This window comes from Podarcis vaucheri, assembly GCF_965113315.1.
Source record: "Podarcis vaucheri genome assembly, chromosome: 9".
NCBI lineage: Eukaryota > Metazoa > Chordata > Lepidosauria > Squamata > Lacertidae > Podarcis > Podarcis vaucheri.
The window spans coordinates 37,799,097-37,824,517 of NC_138767.1; the positions used below are offsets into that span (position 1 = coordinate 37,799,097).

The 25,421-nt window shown below is 41.1% G+C and overlaps 1 long non-coding RNA gene across 2 annotated transcripts in view; it reads right to left on the minus strand.

The window, feature by feature from the left end:
• Window positions 1–11,712: 11,712 nt before the first annotated feature.
• Window positions 11,713–25,421, minus strand: part of LOC309540710 — a 127,917-nt gene continuing 114,208 nt past the window's right edge. The window contains exon 3 of one of the 2 annotated variants that reach the window (XR_014223409.1): window positions 11,713–11,808. This is a non-coding gene — a long non-coding RNA (uncharacterized lncRNA). The remainder of the gene's footprint in view (window positions 11,809–25,421) is intronic. The other variant, XR_014223410.1, reaches the window with a different exon arrangement.

Below are 25,421 nucleotides of genomic sequence, written 5' to 3' on the forward strand. Positions count from 1 at the left end.
CCTGTCTTTTAAAAAAGTAAAATCTGCTGCCTGCTTAATTGGGGGCACCTTTTTAATCAATCAAGTGTAATCTGATTAATTGACTAAATGTTGCAGCCCTAAAGCAAATGTCTCACTAGTGATTGACCCATTCACCTTTCTGCCTTCAGGGAAATGACACACAAAGTATATTTGTGGAGCTCTGCTAACCATCTTTCTTTTTGGTACTCTGTCAGCACATTGACATGCTTAGATAAATAGCAGGCCCTACTTCTGGCCAGTGTGTGTGTGTGTGTGTGTGTGTGTGTGTGTGTGTGTGTGTGTGAAAAATGGTTCAGGGTTCACTTTAAAACATCTGGTCATAGGGCTTCTTTCTTCCCCCCCACCTCTTTTTTTGGCCATGATTGCCTACATGCATTTATTCTAAGGCACAAGCACTAGCAGGAAGCAAGAAATAAAAATAAAAATAGTGTAAACCTAATTCTGGAAGAAGGTTCAGATGATCTGTTGAGATCTCATGTCAAACGTACTGGTTCAGATTTCTAAGCTATAAAAATAGGGGCTCTCACAAAACTGTGTTACATTCCTGAAGTATAGTTTATGCTATTCCTGACCACCAGTTAGGAATGACTTTGGCCCAGAGGGATGAAAAAGCATCACCTATGGGTTTTTCTCCTCGTACTTGTTTCCTCCCTCCAAGCTTTTGGTTGGTGTATTGTAAAAAGAAACCAGAAAGGCAAGAGTGAACATGTTGAAAGTTGATCACTGCAGCACCACAGGACAATGAGCCAGAAGCCCCCTTCAGGTATCCCGTCTTTCTTACCTGTAGCACTTTGCTTGAACCTCCTCACAGTTCAGAAAATTGCTTTGACTGGAATATCCAATGTTTATGGGGGGGGGGGAATGAGTGCTTAACATTAGCTTTCGTTGGCTTGCTTTCAATTAGACAGCATTAGGCATTTTATAAAGATGGGGCACTTGTGGCTCCTCCTGATCTCCATCAGCTGGCTTAGAGCCTTGTGCTTGATCCAGCTCCATAGGTGGTACCTCTGCAGGGCCCAGCTATGTGTCTAGATTGCTACTGGATTCATGGGTCACAGAATCATAGAACTGTAGATTTGGAAGGGATTACGAAATTCATCTAGTCCAGCACCCCGCCATACAGGAATTTTTTGCCCAACAGTGAACTCAAATCCAGCTCATGCTCTACCGACTGAGCTATCCACAGATGAATGACATAGACATAGTCTAAACAGGCAGGATTTGAGATGGCTAAAATACCTTCTTTTGTGACAACTCTTAAATTTGTTTGCAGATCAGACAGACCTTGTAACACCTTTCCAAAAGCCACCATCATAATGTTCTTTAAATAAACACTAGCCCATTCCGTTGTTTTCAATTCTTAGCTTTGTTCAGAAACTTAGAGAAATGTTCCTTAAAGTAGACAAATGCTTTTTGTGAACATAGGCAATTATGGTACATAACCCATTCAATAATTTGAAGAAATATTTATTTGACCATAAACATAAGTTAATATTCTGATTGTTCTCATTAACCCATTAATTTGTTCATTAATTCAGAAGGGCTATATAACTAGAATACTCTGTCAATCTGGAATTACTGCTCTATTAATTTTTGATATTAACAGAGGGGCAATTCTAGATTGCCAGAGTTCTATGCTTTGTACACCAAAAACGTACATCTTCAACATTGATATTCAGCTAGCTCTATGGCCTCTTTTATTAGACATGACAGCAAACATCACATTAGCTATAAATCAACATCAGCTTGTTCATATGGTTTTCTCACTTGCAAAATATAAAGACACTTAGAAGTGAGGTCTATGACTGGTTATGCCAATGAATTTCAGTTCTGAATTATATTTATTTTCTTTAGAATGGCCACATGCAGTATGTTAGTCCTGTAGTTGATGTTATTTTTCAAATGAATGGTGTTTAACCTTGAAACATGACAAGCATTGACAGGGGAATTGTACTCTGACAGAATAAAAATAAGATTGAAGCAATGATATGTTTCTACTTCCACGAAGACAGACTGTTTTAGTTTAACAATGAGTATATTATCTTTTAAGCCTCTCAGTCACACCAAAGATGAATCCAGCTTAAAGGTTTCCATGTAGTGATTCTGTCAAACTTTGGAATGTGAATTGTCCAAATCACAATGCTTTAAGATATTATGAACCAACCAACATGTCCTCAATAAGTTCTTCTCTGGCTCAGAATGTAAAACGAGTTTCCGAGTATAAACAGTTAATGTTCAATCCATCAGGTGCCCTAACCCAACTGCCTTGATTCATGTGCAAAATGAACGTTAAACACCTTCATCTCACTGAACTCGTTAATTGCTATGACTGTGGGACAAGATTAACCAACCAGCCAACTGGATGAAAAAATAGGACCTGTAGCCAGTCCTCTTTATGGTTCCAGCCAGGGAGCCATGCCCCGTTTGAAGGTTCTCACCTCCATTCCTCCATCTTCCCAGTTATTCTGTTTTCTTTCATTTCTCTCATCAGTCAGCATTCTGTGCCCCCTGAGCATGCTCAGACTCCACTGGATAGTTTTGGGTTTTTTAATTTCTTTCTACAAACCTCTGAGATCATTGGAGCCTGCTGATACCCTCATTTTGTGAATGGATGGTGCTGTTTTGAAAATTTTAGGGTTGGAACTTAGAGAATGCCTTCACTTCTGGAAGAAATGATACCCTCTCTTATTACTTAGTGTATTTGTTTTTGAGGGGGTTGGATTTCCAAGTGGCTGTCTGCCAATGAAGGCATTTGGAACAATTCTCAAAGGGCAATATATATATTTATTATATTGCCTCTTGAGCATCAGCCACAGAGCACTGAGCTCGTGACTGTATTGGAGAGCATATGGCAATATTACAAGGCAGGAAAGAATTCTCAGAAGCAGATGAGTTCTTCCCAAACATTTGCCAAGAAAACACATAATCTCCAAAGCCGATTCTGAATTGACATGAGGGCAGTTCATCCATCATTAATTCCATATGGAACACAGTTAATGACATTTACAAGCCAAGTAAATTTATGGCTGCATCTCTAAGGTGCCTTTACATTTTCAGACAGCAAGATGTAGCAATTGGAAGCATTGCTGAAATTCCTCCCTGCCTGCTGTTGCCTTCTAGGACAAGTTACTGCCTGCTCACTAGGAATATCCCTTTAGGATATTATGGGTATTTGTTACAAGGCACTTTTATAACATCTCTACCTGACACTTGTAACATATATTTTTGTCTGCTACTGGGAGCTTCATAGATAAAATGTTTCCTCCCCTAAGACTCAAATGAACACGATCATTTATTATTATGTCTTCTATACCTAGTCAAAATATTGACTTGGTTTGCTTCTATGTGAGGCAATTCCAATGTGAGTTTAGCATTTTCTGTTAGCATGTGAAGTGAAATTAAAGTTCAGCCTTTGAAGTCCATTATGAATGGCTACTTCAGATCTTTCATTTTCCATCTAGAAAATCATGTGAAGCCTGTATTTTAATTAATTCAATTTCTAGTTCACCCTTTATCGATTATTGATCCCAGGGTGTATTACATTATAAAAACATGAGACAAACTAATCAAACTCAAATAACACAAACCAGAAATAAATACTACAATTAAAAACTCCACACATAATTGAAAAACTGACTTAATGCAGTTTCATTAGCAACTGGACTTCATTCATCAAATGCCTGCAAAAGGCTGAGTGACAAAGTATGTTGTTAGTTGGTGCTGAAAAGTAAACAGGATTAGTGTGATGATCCAATAACATCCTTTTAAACAGTATATGTCCCATCACCTCCTGGCAAATAGAAGGGGAAGAAATGGAGCAGTGAGAGATTTTACTTTCTTGGGGTCCATGATCACTGGCAGATGTGACAGCAGTCACAAAATTAAAAGATGCCTGTTTCGTGCGAGAAAAGTGATGACAAACCTAGACAACATCTTAAAAAGCAGAGACATCACCTTGCCAACAAAGGTCTATATAGTTAAAGCTATGGTTTTCCCAGTAGTGATGTATGGAAGTGAGAGCTGGACCATAAAGAAGGCTGATCGCCAAATAATGGATGCTTTTGAATTATGGTGCTGGAGGAGACTCTTGAGAGTCCCATGGACTGCAAGAAGATCAAACCTCTCCATTCTTAAGGAAATCAGCCCTGAGTGCTCACTGGAAGGACAGATCCTGAAGCTGAGGCTCCAATACTTTGGCCACCTCATGAGAAGAGAAGACTCCCTGGAAAAGACCCTGATGTTGGGAAAGATGGACGGCATAAGGAGAAGGGGACGGCAGAGGATGAGATGGTTGAACAGTGCTCTCAAAGCTACTAACATGAGTTTGACCAAACTGCCGGAGGCAGTGGAAGACAAGAGTGCCAGGCGTGCTGTGGTTCATGGGGTCATGAAGAGTTGGACACGACTAAATGACTAAACAACAACAACAATCCAGCCTCCACAACCTGGTGCCCTCCATATATTTTAGGTTAGGAAAGGATAGGTCAACACAGTGGTACCTTGGTTCTGAAACTTAATCCTTTCCATAGTCTGTTCCAAAACCAAAGTGTTCCAAAACCAAGGCACACTTTCCCATAGAAAGTAATGCAAAACAGATTAATGCGTTCCATAGTTTTCCAGTAAAGATGATAAGACTTCTCATTAAAAGGAAGGAAGAAATATTTTGTGTAACCCTTGGAACAGAAAATGAAAGCAACGTCAGTCAGATTCATTATCAGGGAACCAAAAGCAAATAAAAAGAGGAGACAGGACAGAATGTCAGATAAGTTGTGATGCTTCATTCCAGGCAGATTCTACTACCATTTGACAGAGACTTGAAGATTGCAGGTATCTTTCTTCTGCCATTCCCTTTCACCAATAACTCAATTTACAACCATCTAACAGGCTTGCCATGTCAGTAAAATCATTTGTTGCCTTGTTCAGTAAAGTATTTCCCTAAATAGGAAAAAAAAAAAAAGTTTTACAAATTGTTCTCTGTGGTGGAACAGAAAATACTTTTATGCTCACCCCACTTCTATGAGAGGTGAGAAATTCCAGGGACACAGCACTTGGGAAAGAGGTCAATGGAGGCTTCTTTTGCAACATAGGCATTTATTTGCAAATGTACCGATTGATTTTGCTGCAACAAACTAACACAGTTAGTTAGCTGCCTGTCTGGAAATTATGCAATCACTTGTCTCCAGTTGGTGAATCTTAGGGATCTAATGAAAAAATAAAGTTGACCCCACAAGTTTGAAGTTTGCTCATCCTTGAGCTAGATAGCATCAGGTTAGAAAAGCCTTCAAAGAAGAGCTGAGCTGAATATCTTGACGTTAAGCATCTTTTCCTGACACAACTAGCAAACCCATAAAACAAGAGAGAACGAGAAAACGTATTAATGCTAAGAAAAAAATCCTTCCGGGAAAGTACATTTGGCAAAACGATTTCCTTAGTGCTTGCTTAATGACATGATAGTACATTGTTTTACAGAGATCTGGGTGGAAGAATAAAAGAGTTATAGCAGCAGAAAAAGAGAGCAGATCAATGAATAGAATGAATTCACAAGACTTTGCATTTTTGGACATTTAAAGCTGACTTAGCTATGCCAGTCTTGTGACTTCCAGATCTATTGCACTGCACATTGCCATTGGAAATTATAATATTTTCATTCTGAGATTTTGTTTCAATATTGTCAGCTGTTAATGCGCAGTTTCATAAGAAAATCTAACCACGTTTAAAGCACACTGCCTCCAGAATTTCCAGGGAAATGAGATGCTTTAGTACTCTGATATTTCCAACGATGGGTTTAATGAAAGATCCAAACACTACATAGGAAAACCCAAGTTTGACAGGCTTAATGGTTTTCCCATGTAGTATTTTAATCATTTGGTTTAACCTCTCATAATCCTGAAATTTAAGGTAGCCTGGTTAAATTGATGGGAGCAGATTTAGGAAGAAGAAGAAAAGGGGGGAAAGCACACCATCATAAATCACATTAATTTATGGATCTTGCTGCCAGAAGATATAATGCTGGTCTTGGTTGGCTTTAGAAGGGAATCAGACACATTTATGGAAGATAGAGCTTTCTGTGGCTATTTCATGGGATTAGACGAGACCCCAACATTTGGAGGAAACACAGTTCCTGTAGATTCAAACAACCAATGGGGGAAGGAGGACTGTTGTCTATATTTTCTTTTGGGGACTTTCTAGACCCATCTGGCTGCCCCGTGTTGGAAACAGGATACTGGGCCAGATAGACCTCTGTTCTGATCCAGTGGGACTCTTTTTATATCCCAGAACTTGCAATTTCTCCTTATTTGGTGTGCATCAGATTACAAGGATCAGTGCCTCTGAGGAAAGGACTCTAAATGTAGCCCTTATTATTGGTAATTGCTATTGCTTACAGCTATGCCAGGTCTTTTAAGGATCAAAAAGCTTTTTAAAAAAACAAAAACAAAGCTAGGTTAAGTAAAGGGATCTTGGTTTTGACATGGGCTTAACTAGCAACAAAGAAAGCAGGTGTTACCTGAGGGAAGTTGTGGTGCCCAGCAATTTTACAGGGAGATAGTAGTTCATCAGAAGAGGGTGCTTCCTTCAGCACCAAATGTTTCAATCAAATGAGTTAATCTAAACATTTAACCAACATATTCACCTGGAGGCTGGGGATTTATCTGTCTCTGGTTACAATGAAACCATCAATTTTCCTGCTGTTCTGCCCTTTTCTAGAGGACATTGTTTTGTGGGTCTTTCCCCCCTTAACACACAATTTAAAAAAAGAATATAGTAAATAGCAAACAATGAAAGATGTTACTAAAAATTAGAGAACTGAATTTAAAAATTGAAGAAATAAGAAACTGGGAGAACCAAAATAAATAGATCTATCCACCCCATCTATTTAAAATGCAAACTTTTCAATGTATTCGCCAGCAAAATCTGCATTTCAAATTTAAAGTGTTTTTTGGGGTGGGTGGGCCTTTTTGTGCACCGACAGTACATTGCAAATTCTGGGAAAGGGCATAATCTGGCAGGGAGTTATGTTCCAACCTGCAAAACAGAAACTTTGGATTGGGTATACCAGACTCCTGCCCAAAAGGGAACCAAATAAATTTATTACCCTTCGCTACTCAGCACTCAAACAGGTTGAGAAGCAGAGCTCTGTGAGTTAATTTGTAATAATGTGCCTCATGAGGTAAACAGCACTGAGTCTACTGTGACAGAACATTCATATTTGGTGCTACTGGAGTGTGACAGAACATTAGGAATGCAGTACTCAATAACTCTGAGCTAAAGGCAAAATAGGTTGTGTGGGAATCTAACCTTTGAAACAATGGGGTAGATTGATAGTGATTATATACTTCTGGCTATGTCACAAATAACAGCAAAATTCCCAGAGGACCAATGTAACATTGTGCATCTCTGAAAACGCTTCTGTGTATGAAGCTGAATTTTAAAGTTTCAGGGCAGATAAAACAAAATACTTCTCCACACAGTGCATAGTTAAACTATGGAACTTGCTCCAACAGGACACAGTGATTGTCACCAACCTAGAGGGCTTTAAAAGAACAGTGCTACAGTCATAGCTCAGGTTGCGAACGCTGCAGGTTGCACGTTTTCGGGTTGTGAGCCGCACCAAACCCGGAAGTACTGGAATGCAAAATGGTGTCATGTGCATGCACAGAAGTGCCAATCATGTGTACACCGATGGCCGCGCAGAGCTGCCTGCAGTCCCGGGATCAGTGCAGCTCTGCGCGGCCATCGGGAGCGGGCGCGAAGTCCCGCCCTGCTCTGGATGGCCGCGCAGAGCTGCCTGCAGTCCCCGGCTCAGCGCAGCTCTGCGCGACCACCGGGAGCCGGGCGCGAAGTCCCGCCCCACTCCGGATGGCCGCGCAGAGCTACCTGCAGTCCCCGGCTCAGCGCAGCTCTGCGCGGCCACCGGGAGCAGGGCGCGAAGTCCCGCCCCCCTCCCGATGGCCGCGCAGAGCTGCCTGCAGTCCCGGGATCAGCACACCTCTCCCCATAGCCAGCCCCAAAAGCTCGGGGGTCAGCGGGGAGGCAGAGCGCGCCTTCCCACTGTTCCCCGACCTGGTTCTTCCAGCCCCGCACCTGGGGGGAAATAAATTTTTTTTTCTTTATTTCCCCCCCAAAAAACTAGGTGCGTCCTATGGGCCGGAGCGTCCTATGGGGCGCAAAATACGGTATCTACCCTTGGCTATTGTACACATGATTGGCACCTTTAAGTGCAAATGACTCAAATGAAGGAGTCAGTTGATTAACAAAGAGATAAACAATGAGCCAGCACTCCTTCTTTCTCTTCTCTTTCAGAACTCACAACTTGACTGCTTTCCCCAGGCAGAATGTAATCAGGGCCAGTCCTTGACTTGAGTTGAATGCTTCTCCTATGGCGTCAGGCTCCTGCCACAGGTTTACCAGGCAGTTGCAGCAAGATGCCATTTAAAAATTTCTGCAGTGTATGTAGCATTGCTCCAAAGAATATTGTGGGCAATTTAAAATGATGACTCACAGACCAAGGGAAGGTGTTAGCACCAGTGGCCTCTGCTACACCATTCGGCTCCTGCAGCTGCCCAAGGATGCCAAGGGCTAACCCATGACCAGAATGTCTTATATTGCCAGGCTTGGATGTGATATGAATGATCTGTCTGTGCTATTGTATCTATGATGGTCTATTCACATAAGCAGATTGTGACTAGTTACTGCAGCCATCAAGTACTTAGCATGGCTGTGTAAATGGTTCAGCACCTAGAGAACTTGCTTATGAGGCATCTAACAAATAATATCAGCAAAATTTCCTTCCTGATTCACCAAGATTTGAACTAGGCCTCTAGGTCTCATCTGTTAATATATATGCCCAGGTAATACACAGGTCATTTGGGTAAACCTCAGCTTCTGGCCTTCTTTGAGGGATTTGTTCTATTAATACCATGCTGTTTTCTTTGAGTCAATTGACACAGTTAGTTAACCAGAATGACAGCTTTTCAGCACTCTACCATCTGTGATTTATTTACATGTTTAAGGGGCGAAGGGCACAGAAAGAAAGAAAGAAAGAAAGAAAGAAAGAAAGAAAGAAAGAAAGAAAGAAAGCCTCCAGCTAATTAGGGCCTATCTACTCTCTTATGCTTTTCAACCCCATTCAACCCCATCCATTACATATGAAAAGTTTTTTGACAGGTTTTCTGATTTAAAAAAATAACATATGCAGAGATGCAGAATGAATACTACTATAGGAGTAGTTCAGTTCTGCTGGTCTGGAATATGCATATTTTGATTGACACTTGTCTCAGGACCAATAGACAAGAATGCAAACAGAATTGCCCATGTTCCACCCCACCCCAATCATATATTGACAAATAGCACAATTAAAGTGCATTAGGCACTCTTGTGCTGCTCTCCCTTGTGCTGGAAAGTTTGGAATAACAATGACTTGATGTGATCTCATAGAACCTTTGCGCAAACAAATGAGAATGAATGCTCAATAAACAGCAGGCTATAACCTCCACACAAACTGTATAAGCTCCATACAAACTATGTGAAAACCCGTAAGGATGAATGCTCAATAAACAGATTGCCATAGTTTTTTTAAAAAAAACAACTATGGCCCCATAAAAAAGTACTCCACAATCATTTCAAAGCTTGCATCCCTATGTACAGTTCAGATGTTCTTGGCGTTGCTATTGCAGCCAGCTCAGCAAAGGATAAGAAAATCCCACACTGTAGCAAACGTTTTCAGTCTAATAATAAATAGCTATTTCCTGGGCATCAGGTTGACTGTGTTGTCCTGATGAATGCTGAGCTAAAGGAAATGGTTGATGCATTTCGGTCACGATAAATAAAGGGGCACATATACCAATTGCCAAAGGCTTTCATAAGGTTTCCTCTGAACATCACTATCAATTGCCATATTGGCTAGTATCAAAATCTTTTCCTATGTATCTGGAGCCATCAAATGTGACCCCCCAAGCTTCTCTTCTGGCCCAGTCCGCACCCAAACCACAGACCACATCCTTCACTGGCCTGTTGCACGGTGACCCTTTTAGTAATTGCACCTGGCTGGAATGTGTCCTTGAATGGTAATAATATCTCTTGCTTGTCTGGATTGAGGATGGAGAGTAGTACGTGTCTCAACACACCCACTTTTGTCACATCCACCACTGGTGTCAGGTCCTCAGAAGCTTGCCCATGAAGGAATGCTGAAATAGACCCCCACCTCTGCATTATGCTATTGCAGAAAGGAGGGGAGCATAGAACTTCTGAAAGAATGTAGGATTTCCACTGAGTCGTGTTCCTCCCTTGGCATACTTCCAGTTCTGCCCATATCCCATCCTTGCCATATTCTGCCAACACAAGGCTTAATCCAGCCCAGCCTATTGCCAGTGCAATAGTTTTGCTATGCTGTCCTAAATTCATTATGCTGAAATATCTCTGTCCTGCAGATGCAGTCAGAGAAAGCAGCCATCTTATCCTGCCAAATGGACATAACTCTGGGAGACAGTAGTGCCTGCTACCCATTGGGGCTGGTAGGGTGGAAAGCAGGGAGGCCAAAAGCAGACAAAGTCAGGCACAGCCAAGTAAGTCTAGTGTGGTCCACAACCTAATCCCTGATGAGTTCTTTTAAAAAGGCAACACAAAGACTAAGAAGGAGGAACGTACCTACTAGTTGTAGGTAAGGAGCAGTCAGGTGGGGGCTGGATAAAGGCAGATTGAGGTTAGTGGAACTGTGCTTCATTCACTCCAGTGAACTGTGGAACTGTGCTTCATTCACTTCATTCACTCCAATGGACCAGCCTCCACTGGCTGCATAGGGCCATATTGTAATTCAGTCCTAATTTTCTTATTTCATTAGCTGTTTCATCTCATACCATTTCTAAATGGCAAGTGCTGTTCATTTTTTGTCTTTGAATAGGTTCTAGCCACCTACTGCTCTATCCATTTCAATGGGATTTTCTGTGGTACCCACTGGCAGGATAAGTGGAGAATTCACAGTTGTTGTTGCTGCTGCTTTTTCAGTTGAACTCCTAGACCACTTTAGGAAATCTTACCTGCCTGGAGGTCTGTAGGGGAGCGTGGAGTCTCGCCTCGTCACCTTCCAATTTTCCTCTGGCAGATGAAGATAAAAAGGTTAACAGTTGTTTTTATAAATGTTGTTATGAAGTTGAACAGCTTTAATTTGTGGTGAGGTGAAATTATTGTTTGGTTCAGGAGTGTTGTCAAACAACCCCTGCTCGCAGGAAGCTGCTGAGATAAAACAAAAGTTCCTTCTGTTTGCTCTTTTGCAGCTAGGGCTTGGTGAGGGCACAGAATGGGTGTTTTACAGTTCAACCCAAGGCCAGGCTTCTTAAAATACTGTTACTAAACACTGGTTTCCCAAAACATCATGGAAGGGAATAAGTTACTGAAAAGAGTAGGAGACACATGAAGTGCAACTGTTTCCCGTTTCCCAATGTCTTCATGTCCAAAATACAACTTTTGCCTCCTGTGCTTCTACTGTTTTCAAACTGTCAGCTAAACCAAAAAAAGGGGGGCAGTCCTAAGAAGGTGCTGAAGCAAAAGTACAGTATTGTTATAGGACTGGGAGGTTTGCTTTGGATTATGCCTGTGGGTCTCCAAGCTTGTAGTCTGGTATCTGTAAAATGGGAAGGGACTGCTATACTGGTCAAACCAGTCTCTTTGTTAAGGTAACGCCACTAAAATGCCTTCCTGGCTTGGTCACCTGAAAATTTTGTTGTCTCCTGACACAGCTGGCTTGTGGATCAATCTGGAAGCAGAGAGAGGTCACTGGGCCTTGGAGCAGGACTGTGGAATAGAAGGAGTAAGAAATGAGAAATTACTACTATTATTATTATTACTACTAGTAGTACTACTGTTTCCCTCAGAAAAAGACATCACATCAGTAATATGAATCAGTTGAAAGTGTATTTACAACCAACAGAGCTTAAGCTTCACTAGTCATATTTACCTGTGTTGTTTTCCTAGAGCTGCTGATAGTTATTATCATCTTCAGAAACAGGAAATTACTACTTCACTGGAGTTTACACAACAAACATCTAACAAAATAGCTCTGGTGGCAGTCTTATCTTGGTTCACAAGGATTGTGAAATAAAACAAAAGTTGGCAAAAACACTCTCAAGATGCAGTTTTAATTATTTTCATGTTCGTTTTGGTTTGTCAGGTTTGAGTGTGTGTACATTTAAAATAATGTAATTAAAATTCATGGGACACATGTTATATTGAATCCTGTATTCATTTGGACTAACAACTGCCATTATTTGGTTCTGTACTCCCAGTTCACCACTGCAGATTAGAATGCCCCATCCAAACATTAATTGAAAGGGGGATGGCGGTGAATTAACTTTTTGCCCTCTCCCTACCCCAGCTGTTAAAGACCATGAAAGGGAAACTACTGTATATTAAAGTGATGTTAAGGACATACCCCAACAAAGAGTTGGGCTGACTTCAGCCTTACATGGTCTTAAGGTACAGGGGCATAATCCTTTATGACTGTGGCGACACTGACTTGAATAAACCTGCATAAAATACAATGCACAACATTTTATGTTATGCATGAAATCCTACTGATGCATCTCACTGAAGGTAAGGAGTGGGGGAGATTATCAGGCTGATCATTCCATGCACCATCATCAGAGGGAGACCACTGATCCTTGGGCTATATTAACTGGTAGCAGCTTTCCAGGGTTTTAGACAGGAAACTTTTTTTCAGCCCTAGGTAGAGAACCGGGGAACTTCTACAAGCTTTCTCCCTTTATGTCACATGATCCACTGATGTGTGCTAAATTTACAAGTCAGAATGCATGTTCAGCATCTCTTCCTAGTTAAGGCATAATTAATCTGTTCTTAATGATTTTGAGCATGCAGTCTTATTTAAATATTTTCTGTGTCTGAGTGGCAGAAGCATTAAAGACTAGCAATCAAATATTGTCAAGAACATAGGTAAGACTCAAAAATTGTATTAGTCTTTAAAAGGGCTAAGAGCTAAAAGTGACATTTCATTAATTTTTAAAAACTAAGTGACACAGTAGTTAATTTTTTTAAAAAAAAAATTTTAGTGGAAATACACGTGCCAAGTAAAAGTGACAATGACTAGTAAATGCTGCCCTCTGGTGTGTTCTGTTCCCTTGTCTGCAGCTAGGACTGGTCTTTCCTCATTATACAATTCCTTGTACCATATATCTTAATTGTTACCTAATATGTAATTGTAAAGTTTGTTAACTTTTACCTTATCTGTTCAGAAGGTAGCCATTATGCCTTCCTATGCAAGGCATGAGACAAAATGTACATTTTGAAAGTAATGCAAGAGACCTGGGGGCTGCTACCCAGACTGGGCAAAGGGGCTTTTTTCTGATGCAATGTTGTCATGGAGGGTAAAGAATGCAAAAGCTACAAGCTAGTAGTACCTTAACAAAACAAAATGTCACAAAGTGAAGTTTATAGCTCATTTTTACTTCAAGTTCCCTAGGACTCTTCTCCAGGTGGGAAGGTAAGCAAAATTAGGTATGGATGGATAAGTCTATTTCTTGTCCATATCAATTTCACATGTGCTTATTCAGAAGCCCATCCATCTCACTTCAGCATTAAGCTGCAATTCCTTATTTTAAAAAAATCCACTAATATTTGTATTATTTAATACATATTTTATAACAAAATACATATTTAAATATTTGGTTCCCCCCTCAATGTATGCCTCTTGAAATACACATTTTAAAAATGCACTTGAGCTGTTTTCTCTCATGCTTAGCAGCTTGTTCCCTTTTGTGCTTTTGTTTTGCTCAAACCATGAAGTTTTTCTGCCCCCCTCCTGCAGGCCTCAACAGTTGTTTCCAGTTTTCCTTCTGCTAGGAACATAGCAGGTTTCATGCCAGGCTAATGTCAAAGGGTCAGTTTGAAACCCCCTTGTCTTTGTTTCTCACTCTTACAGCTGGCTGGCATCCATCTTTGGGGCTCCTTTGGAGGCTGACTGTACAACTCCATGCATCACATAATTATTAATTTCTGGTTTAACTCAGCTGGCTACCTGTGGTTTGGCGCAAGCTTTTCAACCTCTCCAATTCTCTTTCAACAACCTAGCATTCCCACTAGAGTTACTTCCATCATCAAGTGCCACCCAGTGGCAGAATGTCAGTTATCATGTGCTTGAGGCTTTGCAAATCTTTACCATGACCTCTGAGAACTGAGAAATATTTTTAAGGACTCACCCTATTTCTCTGATTGAAAATTGTTTTATGGAATTTTAATGTTATGTCTTTATATTGCTGTAACTCACCCTGGGACCTTATGGTAAAGAGTGAGTATGAAATTTAAATCATCAACATAACCCACACCATTTATTACACCTTGCAGCCCAAAATCTAAATTTGATACTAAAGGAGTTAGTAGCTGGAAGGAAAACGAAGGAAATCTAACCTGAAACCTTCTCAGGAAATAGATACAGACCATGAGACCTGACTTGGGCATATCCTGAGTGACTATTTTATTAGATGTGGTCAGATGTGGCAGCTTCTCTACACCACATTCTGTGTTCTATTACACAAAAAGCTGAAAGAAATGCTCAACTATTTAACATCTAAAAAAATCTAAGGGGGCATTTTTAAAGTGGTTTTAACAAAAGGACACATATGGGAAGCATTCATGTTGTCAAGGAATACAACCTTGTTCCTCCAAGATATTAAAAACATTTGGATATGTCAGAGTCCTGATATTTTAGGGAATGACCAAGGAAAAATCTAAACCAATGCCAACGTATCCTAGCTTGGTTTTCATGAGGGTTGCACAACAACATGACTGTTCTTTGTTACATGGTAAAATGTCATTCAGGAATGATCCAATGGAACACCATGGAAACAAAACGACTTCTCTTCATTTTTTCCTTTATGATTCCTTCACTTGCTAATAATAAACATGGTCCCTTTTTCAGCCACCCCAGCAACTGTGTTCAAAATAGTGGAAAACAGCATACATAATAATTACCTAATTGAAAGGCAGACTTGAAGTAAATTGTGAAGTGATAAGACTCTTTGGCCAAAGACTGAGAATGGCTTGGCTGAACTGCTGATTAGAGGGGAAAGACATTAACCAGTTGAAAACAGTCAGTTGTTTTTCCTTCTGCCATTTTGTTTATCCTGCTATAGGATAACTGTTTGCTTGGCCCTGTTCTGGCAACCACAGAAACTCTATTTGGATGTCCAGATTATTCACGTGTGAATAATCATGTGATAGGTAGTAATACTCCATTGTCAAGTCCCACTCCTCCCACCACAGCCTTGCATGAGTTTAAGGAGAAAGTCTGAAGAAGGGGTCTCCTCTACTTGCCCAGGACATTACTCAGCAGAGGGCCCTGCAATGCATGAGGACAGGTTTACCACATTTTTACATATTTTTTGTTCAATACAACTACAAATAACAGAGGGGTGAAAGTATTGAGAAAACAGCAAAATTAATACACACACACACACACAACCAGGAGCAGACATTTTAGGAAAAAACGAATCCAAATAGCAAAGGACTTTCTAAAAAGTTGGTAACAATGACAGAGTTACATTATCAGATTATATACTCTTTTACGGTGGTACCTCAGGTTAAGTACTTAATTCGTTCCGGAGATCCGTACTTAATCTGAAACTGTTCTTAACCTGAAGCACCACTTTAGCTAATGGGGCCTCCCACTGCTGCCGTGCCACCGGAGCACAATTTCTGTTCTCATCCTGAAGCAAAGTTCTTAACCTGAAGCACTATTTCACTATTTTCACTATTTTAAGCGAAATGATATACATTACCCTCTTAAATGTGCGGACTTGGTAAGACCAGAGTCTAAAATTACCCAAGAGCACCAATGGTCATTATCACAGATGATGTGCCTGATGAGTTACTTATCCTGTTAGGTATATAACCCTTTTAGGCTAAACTGTGGCCCTCTAGATGTTGCTGGATTACCATTATCATTCATCATCCCTGACCAATGGCCATGCTGGCTGGGGTTGATTGGAATTGTAGTCCAACATCTGGAGGGCCATAATTCAGCTACTCTGGCTTTGGGGCCAAAGTATTACCTGGAAGATCTGCAACTGGATCTTCTGACATTGTTATTTTTACATTAGAGCAACTGCAGAAAGTGCTAAATTTAATGAGAGCTGTGATGCCAAGCCCCCTATATCAGTGGTTCCCATAGTGTGGTCCACAGACCCCCTGTGGCCCATGAGCTTCATTTAGGTGGTCCACGGTAGCAATTGCAGGGATGCACAGCCACTTACATATAAAGAATGGTAGGCACAATGGCTGCTCCATTGTTCTTATAACTTGGTGGTCCTTCCAAAGGTGAGTGGGGCAGACCAGAAGTGACAGAGGAGGTGGCTCTACCTTCCTCAGAGGATTAAGGTCATAGCTGGCATCAAGATGGGGGGTATAAACTTTTTTTAAAAAGTAGTTTAGCATCTAGCACAGCACATTACAATTACAAACCAAGAGGGAAGAAAAATCATTAGGCGGTCCACCAAGACCCTCAGCAATTTTCAAGTGGTTTGTGGGAAAACATTTTGGAGATCACTGCTCTGTATCATATCTCTCAGCGTAAATACTCCCCTCTGGGAGCAGGAGGGCTCCAGAGGCAGCAATCAAAACAACATTATCGTTTTATTCTAGACGTTATTTTATTCTCCTAAGCAAACAGTTCCCAAATACTGTACCACTTTAAGTGCTTTTAGCCTATTGTTTTCCCTAACCACTATACTGTATGTAAAACTTGGGGGTTGAGAACTCTTTCAAATATGCATGAGGACATGGCTCAGATTACTATGTGTTTTAAAACAGATTTGCATAGTAATTCAATGACAGCCTCTTGTCTTGGTATGAAGACTTCAAAAAAAGCACGCAACAACAAGAAGATTGGAAAAAACGTGGAAGGAAAGCCAAGTCGCAGATTAAGTGTTGGTTTGAGTATGTGAATGCTAGTACATATTTGAGCGGCATATTCAGCCAGCATGGCAAGTTGTAGCTTTATTTGCACAGTGGATTGAAGTTTGGTCATTAATAAAGGAGCTGAACCAGAGGAAAGACAAATGAAGTAACAGCATGATAAAGTCAGGGCACTCTTCTCCAATTGTTCTGCTGGTCTCTAGCCACAGTCGCTCATCTGGGCACTCCTGTTTGCCATGGTCTACCGATCAGACTGAAAGTGCCTGACATCAATTAGCCTCTTTAGAACACAGACTTCACCCACCATGTGGGGAAAGCCACTGTTCTTTGACCCCGTGACTAAGCTGGAGCAGATGCATGTGTAAGAGGTAGGAGGGTGATTCAATTCACTCTGCTCCAGGACAACATGGCGAGCAGCCTGGCTGGCTGGTCATGCAGCTTGCTTACGCATGACAGTGTTCAGAATTTCTCTCCCAACTCTCACCTCTGTCCAATGCCTATACTTTTGAAAAACCAATATTCCAATAGCTTCTAAAACCATATATATTCCATCACTGTGGCTCCCTTCGACCAAGACATCCCCTTGGGGATTATCTGGCAGTGAGCAGAGAAAACAGATGTAATTTCTTTTCTTTTTAATTGATGGAGAATGGTGGTGGGGGTGGGGGGACAGGATGAAATTTTGGAATAGCGATATTCTCCACTATGTTGGGGGGAGGGACGAGGAGAGAGAGAGGAGATGGGAGGCATTAATCTTGAATGCTGCATTGGCTTCAATAGTTGTGTATTTCATTATGACAGCTATCTTGGTGCCTTAATTTTATTCTGTTGGGGGAAGGTAGGATCTGGAGCAAGCTGTCTTCTCCTCTGATCTGTACATATGCACACTATGAATCTGCCCATTTCTTCACCCTTGTGAGGAACTTTTGTTGCCCCCATCACCTTTAGTTATTGCCCATACTTGCTGGGACTGGTGGGACTTTTAGTTCAGCAGCATCTGGAGACCCAAAGATTTGCCACACCTCCAGTAGAACCTACACTGACTTCAGTTTATGATGACTCCCCTACGCTCACAGGATTTCACTACTTGTCAATTAATTGATTGATTAACAATAGTTCTGAAGCAAGGAGTGAACTGTCAATGTTTCTAGACAATATGTGTCATAGCAAGCATCATCTAGGTTTAGAAGAATGTCTCTAAGGGCGTTCTTACAGACATTCCCTCTACATGAGCAAAAGTGCCTTAAAACAGTCCTTGCCCCTTTCAGTTTGTGCAAGTATTTGCTATAAATACTAACTAAACAGGGACACATTTTTAGTCGATTAAATATGTATTTAATTGCTTAATCTAATGTATTAAACACTACAGCTCTCATAACCACTATTTTTGGAATGAAACTAATCTGTTGGAAGCATACTTAGGGCTTTCCTGTCCAGCTTTAAATCATGTTGCAATCTTCACTGCCTGCCTTCTTTATGCTCACAGCTCATTTTTCCATCACCAAGGTATATTATGAGCCTGATGAAAATCAAGAGTCAACCAGGTAAGCCAGTCATGCTACTTAGCCCGTACTGACATGCTGTGAATCATAAAACACAAAGACTGTGAGTTCTTCTCCTAATCAAGGAAGGATCAGGACTAATCAAGGAAGGATCAGGACTAGTGAATATCTCCCGTAATCATCCCTGCAATAATCCCATTTTTAGAGATTTTAGCTTCACTTCAAGATTATACATCTCCAAAAGAATGTACTTCTGGGTTACAATGGGCAGTTTGTGTCAGGGGACAGAAAAGGCTCACTTTGTATGACAAGGCTGATGGACATTTAACAATGTCTCTATTTACAAACCCAGACCTTGCCAACATCCTGGAAGATAACTACCTTGATACTGAAGCTGTTGCAGTAATAGGCTCCGCTGGATGGGTAATTGTACTGCACCCTTTGACTATCAACACCAGATTTTCTAAACTAATATAATTAACACTGGGTGATGAATATGCAGTGAGTGACTGATGCTTTGCTCACTTGCCTGCCAATTACAAACAGATGACAAAATAACAAATTGTACAGAAATCTACCTTGAGGGGTTGGTGTAAGGATTACACAATGCATGTGAAGCCCTTGAAAACACTGTACAAGCATTAATCTTTTTTAAAAAATTTCAAAATTCGAAAAGGATATAAAAATGATCCCATACCTTTCTGGCATGATACCGGTCACACAACACATGCTAGTGCCTCTCACCCTTTCCAAACAATCAGTTATGGGAAATACTCAGTCTTGGGTTTGGGCAAATCTTTTAAATGTTTTGCTTTTACCAAAACTATTGTACACAACCTAGAGCATTCTGTTATAAAGGTAACTACAATTCCAAACAACACAACACAACACAACACAACACAACGCCTTCAGTGGGCCGCCTCCCTGAGTGGAGAATAGGGCAATACTTCCTCTTAACTGCTTAAAATAAAATAAAATAAAATAGCATCCAAACCCTATCTTTGAGGCACATTTTAATGAACCCTACAGATATGTAATCTGTTTTGGACTAGTTTACTCCAAAATCTCCCAAGCTGAACTATTGATTCTGTTTGTTCAAAATAAGGTAAAGGTACTCCTGCCCATATGGGCCAATCGTGTCTGACTCTGGAGTTGCGCACTCATCTCGCTCTATAGGCCAGGAGCCGGCGCTGTCCGGAGACACTTCCGGGTCACGTGGCCAGTGTGACTAGGCTGCGCTGGTGAGCCAGCACCAGCGCTGTGCACGGAAACGCCGTTTATCTTCCCGCTTAGGTAAGCGGTCCCTATTTATCTACTTGCACTTAGGGGTGCTTTCGAACTGCTAGGTGGGCAGGAGCTGGGACCGAACGGTGGGAGCTCACCCCGCCACGGGGATTCAAACCGCCGACCTTACAATCAGCAAGTCCTAGGCACTGAGGTTTTACCCACAGCGCCACCCGCATCCCTCTATTGTTCAAAATAGAGACAACTAAAAGCTCTGTAGTAGTTTTCCATTTTCAAAGGAAATGGCAGACTTTTTCATACTGATGCTGATGTTTTGCACCTCTTAATCAATGCACAGTACATGCAGAGGAAAGATCACTTAAGTCCATCTTTGTCCCACCTCCTACACTTAGCCCTTTTTATTTAAAATGTTCCTTGTTACATTTCTAAATGGACTCAGTGTCCATAATGCAGTAATAAATCTGAAACATCTTGAAACTATTAAATATGCAGAGCTAGCAGCATCTGTTCCTCAGGTCAGGCCTTAGGGAGCTTATCTTCAGACTTTTGAATTACTTTGCACCAATAGCTAAACATCCCAACATATATTAGTCCAGGGATCCAATTGCCTCAACACTTAGGGGTCGATTTGAATACCCCTGAAATAATGCATAGAAAATGGATTTGAATTTTTCAGCTACAGTAATACTGGAAAAGCTCCATATTTCTTCACTGAAAATTAACATTATTAGTATTTGCTCAAAAAAATGCTTAAAATTGCATAGAATGATTTCAAAAGCCTATTTAAGGTTTCTATATAAGCAACCATTTTCATTTCATTTGAAGAGCCCTGAATCAGAAGAATTACAGCAATGTAGCAATGAGATTTACACTTGCTGTTTTCCTGTAGAGCCATTGTATCATTCGTGCAACACTTTCTCTTACTAATGACCACTCATTTGGATTTAGCACTGTTAATAGCTAAACCATTATCTTAAACACAAGAATAGCTTGCTAAGCTTTCTCAGTTCCCATGCGGGCATAATCTATACATCCTCAAGTGGAGGATCCTAGTTCACCACCCCAATCTTGTAACTCTACTTGCTTAGATGGAAAAAAGCAAAGAGACAATGACAGTGAGGAGGAGGAAAAGGGCCTTGAGCTTCCAGGATACCTTATAGGGGCCTATGCCTGAAAGGTGGGACTAAGAGGTGTGCACAGCACTTTAAGTCACTTTCACAACCCTTTCACATTCATTGAAGCAGAGGGGGAAGGAAGAAAGAGGGTTCCACTGAATACTATGGAGGCCCCCCCCCTTGTATGGGGGCACAGCACCCAGAGAAGGATGAATCATGTCCATTTTAAATAATGAAAGGCCAAGGGTTTGGGGTGTTGTTGTTTTTTTTGGGGGGGTTGGTCACACAGTAATCAAATTTCCCATCTTTCATGTGGCCTCTCATCTTGATATTTCATTGACTACGTATCAATGGATGGCCTGCAGTCGCTGTCATTCTGTATTAGGCTTTCTTGTGTGTCCTTTCATCCATACTAGGCACAGTCACTTGGTTCTCTTTGATCTCCACCCATGAGTTTAAAGCTGCTAATGAGAGACAATATCTCTACATGTAATCAGCTACTCTTTATAGTGAAGGCCTTGAAAGATGACCTAATGCACTTGAGTATGATAGAAAAGATTAACACAACACGGTACGTCAAGAGCTATGAAATAATTTCTCACTGAACAACCCCTTTCTTTCTCTCTCTCCTTTCAGATCTTTCCTCAAAACCCATTTCTTACCCGTTGATACCTTACATTTCCAAATCTCCAAAGACAGCTAGTAACAAACCAGAATCTCTCTCACACATGCACATGGGTTGTATGTAAGCATATGTATGTATTTGTTACTAACACACACAAATATATGCAATAGTCAAAGAATTACAAAGTTAAAATAGCCTTCATTTTTTTAAAAAATGTAATAACCAGGAAAAAATGGGATATTGACAAGACAACTCATTCCCCTTTGTTTTAAAAGGTTTTCACAGCCTTCTTAAAATTTTAGCAGAGGACATGCAGCCATTTTTCAAGGATGCTAGGGCTGTACAGTCAGTGAAGCAGATCCTGCACTGACTATGGCTTCATCCTGGAAAACTACCAATGCTCCTTCCAACTCTATAATCTCACGATTCTAAATCCTGTTGGTAAAGTCCAGCATTCTCCAGCTTCTATTTTCTTATTCCCTTCCCTTTTCACTGTTTCTTTTTGACCACTGTGAATAATTATCAGTAACTTGAAAGTGCAAGTTGTAACAGCATTTTCACCTTTTGAGCTTCTCTTGCGTTATCTATGTGGACATCTGATTAGCCTGGTTATCAACAAAGGCTAAAATATGCATTATTAGTGGGAATGAGCATTCTGAGCAATGTAGCCTTACATCTTAAATTATAAACAGCTGGTTTAAAATATGTGTGAAAATTGTATTTAAACCCAAGTTGTTTATTTGTTACACACTAGTCAGGATCCAGTCAAATTTAACTGCTTTGTTTAGTTGTACTTTGGTTCTGTTGGTTTCAATGAAGGAAATGAAACTGTTTGCACCATTCATTTAGAGGCACTATAATTGCATTTCTGCAGGTGGACGGTGTTAGGTTTAATCCCAGACATCTCTAGTTAAAAGCATTGGTAGTAAGTAGCAGGGGACCAGAGACTGTGAGACCCTCTTAAGTTTCCAAAATCCTGCAAAGCCATAGACGGTCAGAGTAAAAGACAACTGGGCAAGATGTACTGAGAAGTCCTTGAATATAAAGCAGGATTACTCACTTTGTAGGCCCAGAACAAGAGGCTGTTTATTGATGAACAGGTTAATACACAACTGCATAGGAAAATTAAAGTAACCACAAGAACAAAAGGGTGGGATGTTGCCTCCAACCCATTTAATTTATTTATTTATTTATTAACTAACATTTATATGCCACTATATCATTTAAAAAAATGTGGTTTACAATCTCTCTAATAAAAACCACTTAAAATATTTAAAATCAGAGACCATCTACTATTATGAAAGCCAGGGCCATCTTAAGCATATCCAGCGTCATGGTGCAAAGATCCCTCCGGCACCCCCCCCCCATTTCCCAGAGTTGTCAACCTTTTTTTAAGGGGGGACCCCAAAGTTGTTGACCTTTATGGGGGTGGCACGGGAGGCAGGCGGGGGTCTTGTCCTGGCAGGGACAGGCGAATTGGGCTGGGCTGTCCATGTCGCTGCAGCAGAGAAGCGCACTCACTCAGCCACAGTCTCACCGCCCTTGCTTGGGGAGGAGAGAGTGTGACTGGGAGGGGATCAGACAGGGGAAAGAAACGCGGTTTGTGTGAAGGAGTGCAGAGGTGGGGGGGCAGTGGGAGGAGGCAGGCTCCGTGCAAGGCGGTAGAGAAGCAGGGGAAGAAGGGAGGGGCACTGGGGGCAGCAGTTTCAGCATGTAGCCTCGAGCGCGGGGATCTTTCGAGGTAGAGTGGACAGGGGGAGCAGTGGTAGAATCACGTTTATTATACGCAGAGCTTGTGATGCAAGCACACACCATGCAGCCAAGGAGGTGGTGTGTCGTGGAGCCAGCGGAGAGTGCTCCAGACTGTGGAAAAGCATCCATAGCCTTGCCGCCTCCGATGGGCGCTGGAGGCGTGCAGGCACCCAGCCCCTGCTCCACCTCACTTACCTCCCCACTCTCCCCTCCCTGAACTCTCCGCCTGGCACCCTCCAATGCTTGGCGCCCTGGCTTGCCACACCACTACGCCCAATGGTAAAGACGTCCCTGATGAAAGCACATATTCTCAATTGCCTGACTAAGCCTGGAGGAACACAAAAGTTTTTAACAACTGTTCAACAGTTGAAATGGAAGGTGCCTGCTGAATCTCTGTTAGCATAGTACAGTACAGTACAGCCCCGAAAGACGAATGCCTCGCAAGACGGAAAACTCGCAAGACGAAAGAGTTTTCCATTTTGGAGGTGCTTCGCAAAACGAATCTCCTATTGGCTTGCTTCGCTGATAAGCCGCTAAGCCGCTTATCAGCTGATCCGATAAGCTGCTAAGCCGCTAAAAGCCGCTAATAGCGCTAATCCGCTAATCCGTCAATGGGCTTGCTTCGCAAGAGGAAAAAACCGCTAGACGAAGAGAATCACAGAACGGATTCTTTTCGTCTTGCGAGGCACCACTGTACTACATTCCACTGGAGACAATGTTTAAATCTACTATTGTTCATTACTACAGTGTCTATATTTAGTCTAAAATGCTTTGTTACTTAAGGCAAAATAGCATAAAGTCTCTCTCCACCTCGCCACAACTCCCCAAATACGTAACTAACAAGTTGCTTTCATGACAAATCAGCTGACTGAGGCGACTGTCTCTGTGTAAGGCAACTTTCTATGTTTTTGCATTGAAATTAAAGAAGTCTGGAAAGTGTTTAACTTGCAGATCATGCCTTTAGATGCTGGCTTCCTCTTCAGTCTCTTTCCTTCTTTGCTGCCAGGAGCCATGTTAAAGTTTGCATTTTTAAAAAAGCAATCAAATGAAATGGTTTGTTTAACAAAATGAAATATGGCCAAGGTGATACCTATCAAATTTACTGTAAAGCTGGAGTTATTACTGCTTTTTAAAGATGTGGGCAAGTGATTTTTGCCACATAACCATTATTTATGTTTTTCTATACCCTCTTTAGAGGTTCCTAGAAGAGGGCAGTAAAATGAAAGGTACTATAGAATTAGTGATTGTTTGTATTAGGCATGTGTGAAAGGAAGCGGTATATTTAACACTTACCACATCATATGTATGTGCCGCTGCCAAATGTAAAAGACAAACAATCTGGTTTGGTGTACAGAGAGTTAAGCTCTAATGAATGTTATGAGGAAATTAAGTTTACAAAAAAAAAATAATCTAGAAGGGGTGAGGGCATGTGGTTAATTCACACTCTTGAGACAAAAATCGGGTGGTTGTCACCATTTTATCCAAAGAATAGTTGCTGCAAGATCTGAACAGACAGTTGTGCTTATTTCCAGTAAAAAGAAAAAACAAAAGAATTAGAAAAGTCTTATGCCTGATGAAAATAATACCATAAATTATATTGTTTCTTGAATGAAGTGACTTGTCAGTAGGTAGTAAAAAAAAAAAGCCATAGAAAGAACTATAATAAAGAAGACATGGAAAACTATATGCCTGGTCTACTGCTAGACTCCACCAAGTCTTTTGAAAATTAGATTAACTTGGGTTTATTTTTCCATATACAACAGCCTGACAAAACTTGTTCCCCATCTGGATGCCTTGGAATTAGTGGGAGGGTGATTCTTTCCTTGACTGGTTGCTTATATACGTATCACCAAATGAGAAATGTTTCATCAGGAAAGAAGGCAAAAGAAGGCACAGATTAGCATAAAAATAGCATGTGCTAATTTATGTGTATAAATGCAAAATTTAGAAATAATTGCTATAATTTAAATAGAAATACAACACATCTCACCATAGTGGCTGGCATGTACAGGTGCTATCTTTTGATGGACAGCTTCAATCCCCCTGTTGTCGTAGCCCCGTCTGAGTTCCGTTGCCAAGCAAGCAGGGACAAGGAGTCTCTGAAGAACTTTTGCCTAAGAGCAGAATCTACATACAAAGCCCAACAGTCCAGAGGTCAGGGAATTCAGATGATCGCAGAGCCCAGGGTCCAGTCTAGAGATCAGTTAGCTGAGATAACCAAAGAGTCTAGGGTCCAGCAGGAAG